Here is a 12,351-nt window from a genome sequence, read left to right on the forward strand (position 1 = left end):
TAATATAACAATAATCATCAGTGCTTTTTTCTTTTTAAAAAATGTTTAGCCGTACTCTCATTAAACGCTCTCTTCCATCTGAGACTCAGGAAACACCATCACAGGAAATGAGGTCGAAATTGGGGGTAGCAACAGAACTGACGATTCACTAAAAAAAATTATTTTTTTTTAGTTTCTTCTCCCATTAGATTCACAAAATGTTTAGGTGTATGCATACCCCTGCATTCCCCCCCCCCCCAGAAAAAGCACTGATGATAATAATAATTTATTATTTGTACCCCACCCATCTGGCTGGGTAAATTCCTTCCATTGTGGAAAATGCAGGCTAGATTCCTGGGCAGGAACCTCCTCAGAAAGGGAGTTTGAAGAACAGAGATATATAGTGATAACAAGTGACCAAATTCTAAACCGTATTATGTAGACAGCAGACCTCTGAATTACCAGTCAATGGACAGTGATGGTGGGAGAGGGATTTTGCCCTCACATCCTTCTTGTGCACTCCCCATAGGCATGTATTTCCTTTCTGAGAATACAAGCAGAGTTTAAAATGGGATGGGGGGATGCCTGGCTCCAGAAAGATTGAACTGCAGGTGATCTGCTTTAGGGGAGGTCTTCTATATATGAGGCTCGAGTACTTAAAAACAAACGAACCCCTCTCCCTTGTGATTGAATTAGGGATGGGCAAATTGGTCAATTATGGTTTTTCTCAGTCTCTCATTTCTGCATCAGTTCTCCACATTTCTGCATCAGTTTGATTTCTCTTTAAAAAACAAACAAGAAAGTGCTCCTGAAAATCATTTCAGTGAAAATTTCTCCTCGTATGACATACATCCACAGATAAATATATATTGACAGGGAATTTCCCTAATACACACATTTTTGCACATCCCTAATGTAATGTATTTTGTATGGTATTTTCAATGGTATATGCATTTTTATGTATACTTTTGTATATATATACATATCTGGATGCATTACTTGACTGGCGAACTACATTACAAAATTCACATCTGTATGAATTTCAAAGGCTGAATTTCACTTCCCATTTTGTTTCAGAAAGGTGAACTACACCAAATTTCTCCCTCAGCCCTAGACTAAATAGCACACTGCTGATAAAGAGACTACCCAGATAAAGGCCTCAGAAGATTTTAAATATGTATAAAAAATATCGGACATGGTTTGCATGCCAAATAATTATTGTCCCATTACCTCAAAAACTAAAATGCAGCTTGAAACAGTAGGACTGACATTTTCAACAAGCCTTAAAATAGTCAAGGCATTTATTTATTTAACAATGACTTCTGAAAACATGACAGAGAATTGTCCTTGCAAATAAACACACAGAAACAACCCAAAGGTTCAAAGCTATAACCGTATGTTTATCTAACAGTGTGGTGTGCATTTCTGAGCATGACCACCAGGCGGCAGCTTACCTTCATGACTGCAATATTGTCTATGTCTATACACTTGGATCTCTGCTAGCAGCGTTAAGAAACAGCAGCAAAAACCCAGTGTCAACCTAAATTTGGTTCTTATCAATATGGGGTCCCGAATTCATACAAAGCTGGCGGGAAAATGTGAAATTGTTTTGTCGCTGCTTTATACTGAAAATTTGGCACAGGTTTTGGAGTGCCTGAAAAGCTCTTCCTGGTTCATCAGTTATCATTGTGTAGACCTGACCTTTGCGCAATTCCACTGTTTGCTGAAGAAAAGGAGATCTAGCCAACAGTTAGCCAAGTGACCTTAGCCTTTTCCTAAGGCAGTGCTTAGGCACAGAACATTTGCTACGATAGCTGATGAGTCCTTCTCCAGAGCCAACTAGTTGCATGTACTTCTCCAACACAGCAACAGTCACAAAGAAGAGAAGACCAGGACAGAAAGGTAGACAAAGCGGAGAACCAACAAATGAACAAAGAGAGCTGTGATAGCTTATGACTGCTATAGATCAGGAGTGGGGGAACCGGTGACCCTCTAGATGTTGTTGGACTGCAATTCCCATCAGCCTCAGACAGTATGGCCAAGGGTCAGGGTGAGAGGAGCCAGAGTCCAGCCCTTTTTCAGGGCTTATGCCAGTTTAAGATGCAGAATGAGGGAGGTATGCCAGCGTAGCCTGGCTGAACCAGGAACCTCCCAGTTCAGCCACTAAGTGCACTGTGTGTGTATGTGGTATGTACTGTAGCTGGCTGCTTTTCCTCTGAAGATGGCTAAACAATTCATTGTTTTTTTTCATCCCTCCATGGACACGATGGAAATATGGACCGGGTAACTGGAGGCCCTGCGGTTTCTATAGTTATCCCTGCAGTACAGGGACGCAGGTGGCGCTGTGGGTTAAACCACAGAGCCTAGGACTTGTCGATCAGAAGGTCGGCGATTCGAATCCCCACGACGGGGTGAGCTCCTGTTGCTCGGTCCCAGCTCCTGCCAACCTAGCAGTTCGAAAGCACGTCAGAGTGCAAGTAGATAAATAGGCACCGCTCCGGCAGGAAGGTAAATGGTGTTTCTGTGCGCTGCTCTGGTTCTCCAGAAGAGGCTTAGTCATGCTGGCCACATGACCTGGAAGCTGTACACTGGCTTCCTCGGCCAATAAAGCGAGATGAGCGCAGCAAACCCAAAGTCGGCCATGACTGGACCTAATGGTCAGGGGTCCCTTTACCTTTACCTTACAGAAAAAAGTGTTTGAGCTGACCGGCTGGGGCTGGTTGGCAAAGGGAAATGTCCAGGGGACCTGCTCACTGAGCATTCATCCTAATTTGTTTTCAGGGAGATTAGATAGTTTGGGCTGTTTCATGCACATCCACTTTGATTTGTCTGGAGGGGAGTTAGATGACGTTGTCTCGAAGCAAGTGTCACCCCACAATTTCCAGTCATCCCCCCCCATTACTTCCATTACCATGCAAAGCTCATTCTTTTGGAAGGAAGCGAGTCTGCTGCACAAGGCCTCCCAATTCACTATAAATGTGGGACCTGAATTTGCTGGTATCTGACTGAACCCCACTCAAAAATGGCAAACAGTCTGGAACTGCCCAAGGCTGTGTTACAAAACATATCTAGGCTGCAATCCTAGGCATTCACTTACCTGGGAGTATGCATCATTTAACTCACTGGGTTATTTACCAACTGAGTAGACGTGTGTAGTGGCCTTGGAGTAGACTGTAAGTGGCCTTGAATGAAAGCTTTGAAGTGCCAAAGGAATGTAAAACATGAGAAATAGCTTAAAGGCACCACGAGGTGGCAGTGTGAGAGTATTAAATAGGAATACTTCCACACATTTCCAACAAACTGTGGATACCAGCTCCACCCAGCAGTTGAAAACAGGATGGGGTGGGCTGTCATTGGGCTGTAAGATTTACATAATTTGTTGTGTATATTCTTGAAGTTTGAATAGGCTGTGGAAAAGACACAGTGTTTTAGCTCATTCTCATGCTTCACACCGAGCTTAAAATATAATGTTACATTTAAGGAAACTCCCCCCCCCCATAACTTTTCATACCTTTGCCTGACAGTAAGAGCTGTTCGACAGTGGAATTTGCTGCCAAGGAGTGTGGTGGAGTCTCCTTCTTTGGAGATCTTTAAGCAGAGGCTTGACAACTATATGTCAGGAGTGCTCTGGTGGTGTTTCCTGCTTGGCAGGGGGTTGGACTCGATGGCCCTTGTGGTCTATTCCAACTCTATGATTCTATGATTCTATTCAAAAGGGCCTTTCACTGTGCTACTTTCGAGCCTCCTCGTTCATTTCCCCCCAAAAAATATAGTCCGCCCCCCCCCCCACAAGCTCTGAGGGACAGCCCACGGCTGAAAAAGTTTGCTGGCCCTACTGCAAACAATTCTTTCTGCATATTTGTTTACTGAGGATGTGTCTCATGAGGCCAATTCCCATTATTGCAGTGTCCTCCAGGATTGCCAGATTAAAACTTGGAAAGGAGACCTATTATGTACCCAGTAGTGGGTGGTATTATTTAAAGGAGGGAGCCCAACATAGATTTTATTGGACACCACTTCCTCTCACCCCAGGCAATGGTCATGGATTACAGGAGTTGTAATCCAGCAACCTATGGGGGACCACAGGTTCGTCTTCTGTGCTCTAAGGGGAAGTGGTTTGTGGTGGAAACAGATGACTAGTTAGTCATGGGAGCAAAGTCCCATGACGGGGGGGGGGGGGGAGAGAGAGAAAAGAAGGGGAAACCCCCATGACCAGGTTTAAAAGCCAGTAAATGGAAGAACCTCTCTCCACTGGGAATGGCAAGGGCATGGCTCCAAAAATTTCCACCAGAGAGGCAGTTGAAATGCTATATGAGTACATTTTGCAAGTTTTGTTTGCTTCCAACTGTAGCCACTCTCCATTCCTCCTTCCTATGTCTGCACTTTCCCCTCATTCCTTTCTTCATCTCTTCCCTTTCTAGTTCTCCTTTTCCTTCTCCGTCTCTCTTCCTCCCTCCTTCTCATTCCTCATACTCTCCCTGGAGTGAACCACCCAACCTGTCCTTGCAAGTGGGGCTCCTCTGCTGCTCAAATCCCACCCCAAAAAAGGTACTTGGGGCAGCCATGGAGCATATTGCAAAAGACTCTAGAGAAGACATAACTTTTGCCTTCTGTTTCATTGCTCTTTGTCAGAAGTGGCACGGGGGCGGGGGAGTGGGCAAAGTTTAGTCTAGAGCAGGCATAGGCAAACTCCGGCCCTACAGATGTTTCAGACTACAATTCCCATCTTCCCTAGCTAACAGGACCAGTGGTCGGGGATGATGGGAACTGTAGTCCCAAACATCTGGAGGGCTGGAGTTTGCCTATGCCTGGTCTAGAGGGCACTCTGTTTTTCTGTAATGGTTGTTTTTATTTTAATACTGATACTGATAATAATTGATGGTTGATCCTTTTGGAATCTGCTGGTAATTTTCTTGGAACTTCCACTAGTTGCTGTGTACATGCTGTTTTTCTAACCTGATTTGCAGCATAAAGAACAGAAATAGGGCAGGTGGGGAAATTTATAGTCTGTGTACCTTTGCTGGCTTTGGATCCTGGCACTTTAATAGATGGGTCTCTGGCAAAACCGAGTTGGCTATCTCTTCCCAGTCAGGCTTCCACGTATGGTGGTGTGCTCCTGTCTCACCCTTAATCCGCCCAGCAGGGCATAAACTTCCCAGGCTAAAAAAAGGTGTGGGATTAAACAACTGAACGGCAGGAAGATGTACAACCTCTGCACAGGCAAATCCAGATGGATGCTCTTGGTTGTATCACATCCCCACAAACAGATCAGAATGAAGGCTCACTTAAGAATGGGGACCATACAGCTTTCACATAAGCTGTGGGCAAGCAAATCTGGATAAATGCTCAGATAAACATGTTTAATGGCTGTTACGGCTTGGTCTCTCCTACAAACGCGAGATGGCTCTGGCTGTTAATTATTTCAGATTTATTGCTAAAACAACAAACTAAGACGGAGCTTCTCGGCTCATCGTCTCTGCCACTTTTGAAATCCTACAAGATTTGGCAGAGTGTATTTCCTGCATTCCAACGTCCTGCCCACTATCGCAGTTCTCAACATCTGTCTGTCCCCTCCGTCAGAGCTCAGATTACAGCTGCTCTCCCCCTTCTCTCTGTTTTCTGCTGTTAACTGTTCTCTCCCTGTGCCTGCTTCTCCTCCTCCTGTCAGCATCTGAGCTTCACTGACGATGGCATATGAGATAGAATAGACCCTTGTAGGACCCAACAACTTAAAAGCCACAGGGTCCAGGAGCCATCTACTACTTTGTGATGACAACCCTCCCATTAGGAGTGGAACCACTCCAGCTCCCATCCCTCTTGAGTTATTCCAGACATGATCAAGGGGGTCAAAAGCTTCTGAGAGACTGAGGATAATCTACTGGGTCACACATCCTGTCTCTCTCCCAACAACCAGGGCTGTATATGATTCCTCCCACCTCTTTCTTTTTTTCCTGTAAGTCCTGTTCTCTCTTTATAATTTAAAATTCAATAAAAACTATCTGGGCGAGAACCCCTCAAATGTCTGATTTTTGCAGGGGAAGTAGGTTTCTTGCACAAGAGCGGCAAGTCAATTTTAATTGTGCAGCCTGAATTTGCTGGTAAATATTCATTAAAGGTATCCCACCCCAAAAAGTGTTGGTCTGGAAGTGATGGCTGTCAGAGACCCAGCCATCTTTTGATTTCATTTTCTGAGTTTTGGATTTGATATCCCGCTTTATCACTACCCGAAGGAGTCTCAAAGTGGCTCACAATCTCCTTTCCCTTCCTCCCCCACAACAAACACTCTGTGAGGTGAGTGGGGCTGAGAGACTTCAAAGAAGTGTGACTAGCCCAAGGTCACCCAGCAGCTGCATGTGGAGGAGCGGGGAATTGAACCCAGTTCACCAGATTACGAGTCCACTGCTTTTAACCACCACACCACACTGGCTCTCCTGGCAGGTCTTCTGTGATATTTCCCTCTGAGTTGCTGCACAAGTAATGGACACTGTCCTTGGTCCCCATGGGACGGACAGTTTCCCTCCCACCAGTGGCGTAGAGTGGGTTGTCAGCACCCGGGGCAAGGCAAGTAATTTGTGCCCCCTAACCCGTGGATTTGCGCCCCCTAACCCGTGGATTTGCGCCCCCTAACCTGTGGATTTGCCTTAACCCCAGATGTTGCGCCCGGTGCGGCTGGCCCCCCTTGCACCCCCCACGCTACGCCACTGCCTCCCACACACAGTTAAGAACTTTAAGGAAGAAAAGAATTTCATCAGTTTGGGCCTCCAAGAACTTGACTTCCCCTTGTAAGTAAATGTTCTTTTATCAGTACACGCCTACATGGAAGAGATTGTAAAGTTATATCATGGGCTGTACTGGCTCAGACCAAAGGTCCATCTCAGGCCTGGTGCCAGCATGCAGTATACTAGGACAACAGCTGATCTGAGTGCCACTGCCATAGGGCCCAACACCATCACTGTCCCTGCAGCTGGCCACCTCTGGAAGCTAGGACATGAAGTTAAAAGAACAGAGATGCTGACTAAACACCAGGAAGAACTTTCTGACAGTAAGAGCTGTTCAACAGCGGAACAGACTCCCATGAGACTCCCCTCCCTTGGAGGTTTTTAAGAAGAGGTTGGATGGCCATCTGTCATGTATGATCTAATTGAGATCCCTGCCTGGCAGGGGCTTGGACTAGATTCCTCTGGGTCGCTTCCAACTTTACAGTTCTATGATTCTATGAAACATGAGTTGTTGTAGTAGAAGAATAAATATACTCGTTATGACTCAGAGTTGCATGAAGGTCACGTTACTCTTAATAGGTTGATAGCCCCTATAAAAGCTCAACATGATGCTGCTGACGTCACATTTCCCTCTCAGTTCTTTGTGGGTTTTTGTTGTACCTTGTAAGATAAGGGAGCTGTATGTTCCAGGGACAGCTGCGGGTGTGGTTCCGTGCTGGAGCCCTTGAGCACAGCTGATAAGCTGCTTTTCTGCAGCTAGGTTGAAATGGAAGAGGCCCATGCTGTCCCTGTCCACTCCAGATAGGGTGCATGGATATCTTCACCCGATGTGCATTACCTGCTTGGTTTCCACAAGCCTGCAACTCCCCAAACTCCTATTCATGAAGCTGTTGTCTGCACATTCACTATCTGCACATGTGCAATGGCTTTCTTAAATGTACACACCTCAGCTTAACTGCAAAGTGAATGTGGCTTACAATTTCAAATCAGATAGAATCTGATTTGAGGGAACATGCATCAAACAGCGGTATTTCTCAAGAACCTGCAGGATCCATATGGATTGTGGCTAACATCATGTGTACACAGCTGCAAACACGAGCAGTAGGAGCACACTAGAGCCAAAGTAAATGGCAATGTGTACGCAACCACAGACCCCCCCAGAGAGCTGAAGGCCCTTTGAAATAAATGTTGTTGCTTGCGGGTTGCATGTTCACCTCTCTTTGGCCTCTTGTAATAGGGACGCAGGTGGCGCTGTGGTCTAAACCACTGAGCCTAGGGCTTGCCAAACACAAGGTTGGTGGTTCTAATCCCCGCGATGGGGTGAGCTCCTGTTGCTCGGTCCCTGCTCCTGCCAACCTAGCAGTTTGAAAGCACATCAAAGTGCAAGTAGATAAATAGGTACCACTCCAGTGGGAAGGTAAACGCCGTTTCCATGCACTGCTCTGGTTTCACCAGAAGCGGCTTAGTCATGCTGGTCACATGACCCGGAAAAACTGTCTGCGGACAAACGTTGGCTCCCTCGGCCAGTAAAGTGAGATGAGCACTGCAACCCCAGAGTCGACCCCAGAGTGACTGGACTTAACTGTCAGGGGTCCTTTACCTTTAATATGGTCTTACAGTCTCATTTCTATTGTTTACAAAGCTTGAGAAACTTGCTTGAATGGGGCAATGGTGGGAGCTGAACAAATCAGGTTCTGTTTACACTGACTGCAGAAAGGAAGTGAGACCTATGAAAGCAAGGTCAGAGGCAGTAATGCTTCTGAATAGCCATGTCTGGAAACCACAGGAGGGGTAAGTGCCTTTGTGCTTGGGTTTCCCAAAGGCATCAGGTTGGCCTCTGTGAGAACAGGATACTGGAGGAGATGATCAGGGATGGTGGTGGGAGTTGGACTAATAAGGTGCTGTGTACACTGCATTGCAGAAGGAAAGTGAAACAGACTGAAAACAATCCTTCTGTAACAAGGCAGGTATAAATCTATAGCTTAGCCCTAAGTGCTGTTACTTCAATGCATGTCTCACCAAATTGAAGAGCACATTTCCTGGTAAGAATGCAAACATGGCATTGCCTCACAATGTCAAGGACACAGCTTTATCACTGCTGTCACATAATTTGTTGCTTCATTCTGGAGAGGCAAGCAGATTATAAAAGTGCATGCAAGGGGAAACTGTGACAAAAATGGAAAATACCAAAGCATATGAGTAATTATGCCTGTTCAACATTTGGGTTTACTCTGTATCTTCCCCTCACTAAAGGCCCAGTTTTGTTTCTGCGGTCTACTGTGCTTGTACTTAGAATGATCCTTTTCAGTTTGGAATTTACCTTCTGTGAGGCAATGGAATGTTGTCATTTTGGCTGGTCGAAAAGAAGAACCAATGTGAAATCAGAACAAAACCACATAGAGGGCTTAGAAAGGGAACACTGTGTACTATTCACAGGAATGATGCAGGAAGAGAAAGAGTGAAAACCAAGGTTGAAAGGGTTAGGTCTAAAGCAGCTGCCTCCCCCAACCTGGTGCCCTCCATATTTGGCTAACATGGCCAAATATATATTTCTCGTCCATGAATTTTCCTAAAATCCATTGTTAAGCCATCAGTACTTCTTGGGATAATGAATTCTACAGATGGGGGGGGGAGTGGCTTTAGAGGAGACAAGTCTGCTGGAAAACAGCAGCACAATGATTTAAATTTCATTTGATGAAGCACTTCAGTTCTGTCTAGGCATCTGAAACCATGGAGAATCACGAACTTCTCCCTTTGGCTTCTTCCAGTCTAGTTCATCATGACCCACTTCTGTGGCAAGACACTCTCTAGCTTCCTGCAATGTGTTCTCCTCCCTAGCTTTTTAATAAAGTTGCTACGTGTTCTTTTTCTTTCAAGAGTCTACCTGCCTTTAATAGTGATTAATATATCAGGCTCCAGTACTCCAAAGTACTGGAGCTGATGCTCCAGTACTTTGGCCACCTCATGAGAAGAGAAGACTCCCTGGAAAAGACCTTGATGTTGGGAAAGATAGAGGGCACAAGGAGAAGGGGATGACAGAGGACAAGATGGTTGGATAGTGTTCGGGATGCTACCAGCATGAGTTTGAGGAAACTGCTGGAGGCAGTGGAAGACAGGAGTGCCTGGCGTGCTCTGGTCCATGGGGTCACGAAGAGTCGGACACGACTAAACGACTAAACAACAACAATATATCAGGTGGTGTTTTCTCCTACCCAAAGCCTGCATGAAAAACACCTATATGCATAATAGCTACACTGATTCAATGTCAGCCTTTCTTTTTTTTAAAAAAAAAGACACAGAATACCTAGAGTGACTTTGGTAAGTTTTCAATTGCTCAATTTTAGCAATATCCTGTTTTTTATGAGGTCCTTGACTTCCAGTCACAATGATGCAAGTTAAGTTTCTTCTTTTATCTTCCTCCTTCTACAGGTGTGGGTATTTAACTAAGCACAAATGGGCCCCCTGCCATTACGTCCTGTGAGTCAGCTTTATGGCATAACTAAGCATTTGTCCTCAGAAGTAAGCCCCACAGCATTCAATGGGACTTACCCTCTAGTAGTTGTGATTAGGGATGCAGATTTAATGGACTAACTTGGATTTAAGAATGAATTCTTTACTAGATCTGGAGCTAAGGTGGCTGGGTGAAAGAGAGGACAGGTCCTGAGGACAGTGGTTGTGTAGTAGAAGAGGGAACTGTAGCAGGTTTCGTTCACATGAAATGAACTGTTAACCAGTGCAGATCTCTTTGAACTTGTGAGACAATATCAAAATGGCATAGACTTATCAAAACTCTGGCCGCTGCTGTATCCTGAGTCTTATTTGAATGAGAATGTTCCTCTTTAGATGCTGCTGGATAGACAAGTTGCTAGAAATTGCAGGGAGGGAGAATCCTGTTGCACTAAGGTTTGCAGGATTCCCATGGGCACCTGGTTGTCCCTTGTGAGAACAGGATGGACTGATCCGGCAGGGCTATGCTTATGGTCTTATGATGTTAATGTGCGTTACTTCACTTACTTCAAAATGTGGTAAGCCAAACTTGCTGCATTTTCAGGCCCTCTTACACATTCTGCTGAGTGGGGCTCTGGATCTCTGCCCTAAAATTCTGCCCTATTTCTGTATGGGGGGTGGTGTCTTCAGTGATCACTCGTAGCTGAGTAAGATTGCCTTCCATAAGCACGGTTTTAACAGTCAGTCTGTAAGTGACTGTAGAGGCCAATTCCACACATCCTTCCGCAGTGGGGACATTGGTTTCTGGGTGGGACTTGATCACAGTGAGGATTTGCCAAGTGTGCCTTCCTCTTAGCATGTTTCTCCCTTGCGTCCTGAATTTGAGTGTCTTCAAAGCCCATGACACCTTTGGTAAAGGCTGTTCTCCAGCTGGAGTGCTCGCAGGCCAGTGTTTCCCAGTTGTCAGTGTGTATACTACATTTTTTAAGATTTGCCTTGAGACAGTCTTTAAACCTCTTTTGTTGACTACCAGCATTATGCTTTCCATTTTTAAGTTTGGAATAGAGTAGTTGCTTTGGAAGACGATCATCGGGCATCCGCACAACATGACCAGTCCAACGAACTTGATGTTAAAGAATCATTGCTTCAATACTGGTGATCTTTGCTTCTTCCAGTACACTGATATTAGTTCGCCTGTCTTCCCAAGTGATGTGTAAAATTTTTCGGAGGCACCATTGGTGGAATCTTTCGAGAAGCTGGAGATGGCATTTATAAGTGGTCCATGTTTCACAAGCATATAGTAAGGTTGGCAGTACAATAGCTTTGTAAGCAAGCATTTTGGTTTCCCTGCGAATGTCCCGGTCCTCAAACACTTTGCACTTCAATTGGGAGAAAGCCACACTCGCAGAGCTCAGGCAGTGCTGGATTTTGGCATCAATGTTGGACCTTGTGGAAAGTTAACTGCCTAGGTAGGAGAAGTGATCAACATTTTCCAACGTTACACCATTGAGTACACCATTACCTTGTGTAGCAGTTACCACCCTGACCTGAGTATCTAATGCAAAACCCCAATCTAACCACTCTTTAAGGGAGAATACAACCCAGTCCAGAGCAGGGTGTTGTTTACTGTCGCTGTTCTATTGAAACAGCTTTCAATAGCATTCTTGTTTGAACGTTAGTTTCTTCGCCTTTACCCAGCCTGTTACAGCTTCCTGGCACCTGTTCAGCACTTCCACTGCCACACCTGGTTTAAACATCAAGGTGAAACAGAGCTGAGTGTCAGCAGGTGCAATGCAAACAGGTGAAAACTTGATGAAAAGAAAGGGGGAGGATTCACTTTCTGAGAATATTGTTGTTGTGGTCCTTTGTTACAAGGACACTGATGCAAACAGAAGTTGGCAATAGCCTTGTGTTTTTCAGCCCAAGAATTTGATCCAGCAACCAATATGGGAAAAAATGGGGAAGGCGAGAGAGGGAAATGGCAACTGAAAGCAGAAATACAGAAAGGTGGAACATGCTGCAAAATGTTACCATGTGAAGTTCAGGAATTCAGCCACATTGTTTCATTCTCTCTTCCCCAATTTGCAATTTTCCATGTCCAACCCCACATCCCCATCCAGCAGATATTATTCTTGCACCAAAGAGCACATACAGTCTTTATTAGGCTATTTTGGGGGTACTTGTGGACTTTTAATGGTGGACTTCC

This window comes from Podarcis muralis, chromosome 6 (assembly GCF_964188315.1).
Source record: "Podarcis muralis chromosome 6, rPodMur119.hap1.1, whole genome shotgun sequence".
In the NCBI taxonomy this organism is placed as follows: Eukaryota; Metazoa; Chordata; class Lepidosauria; order Squamata; family Lacertidae; genus Podarcis; species Podarcis muralis.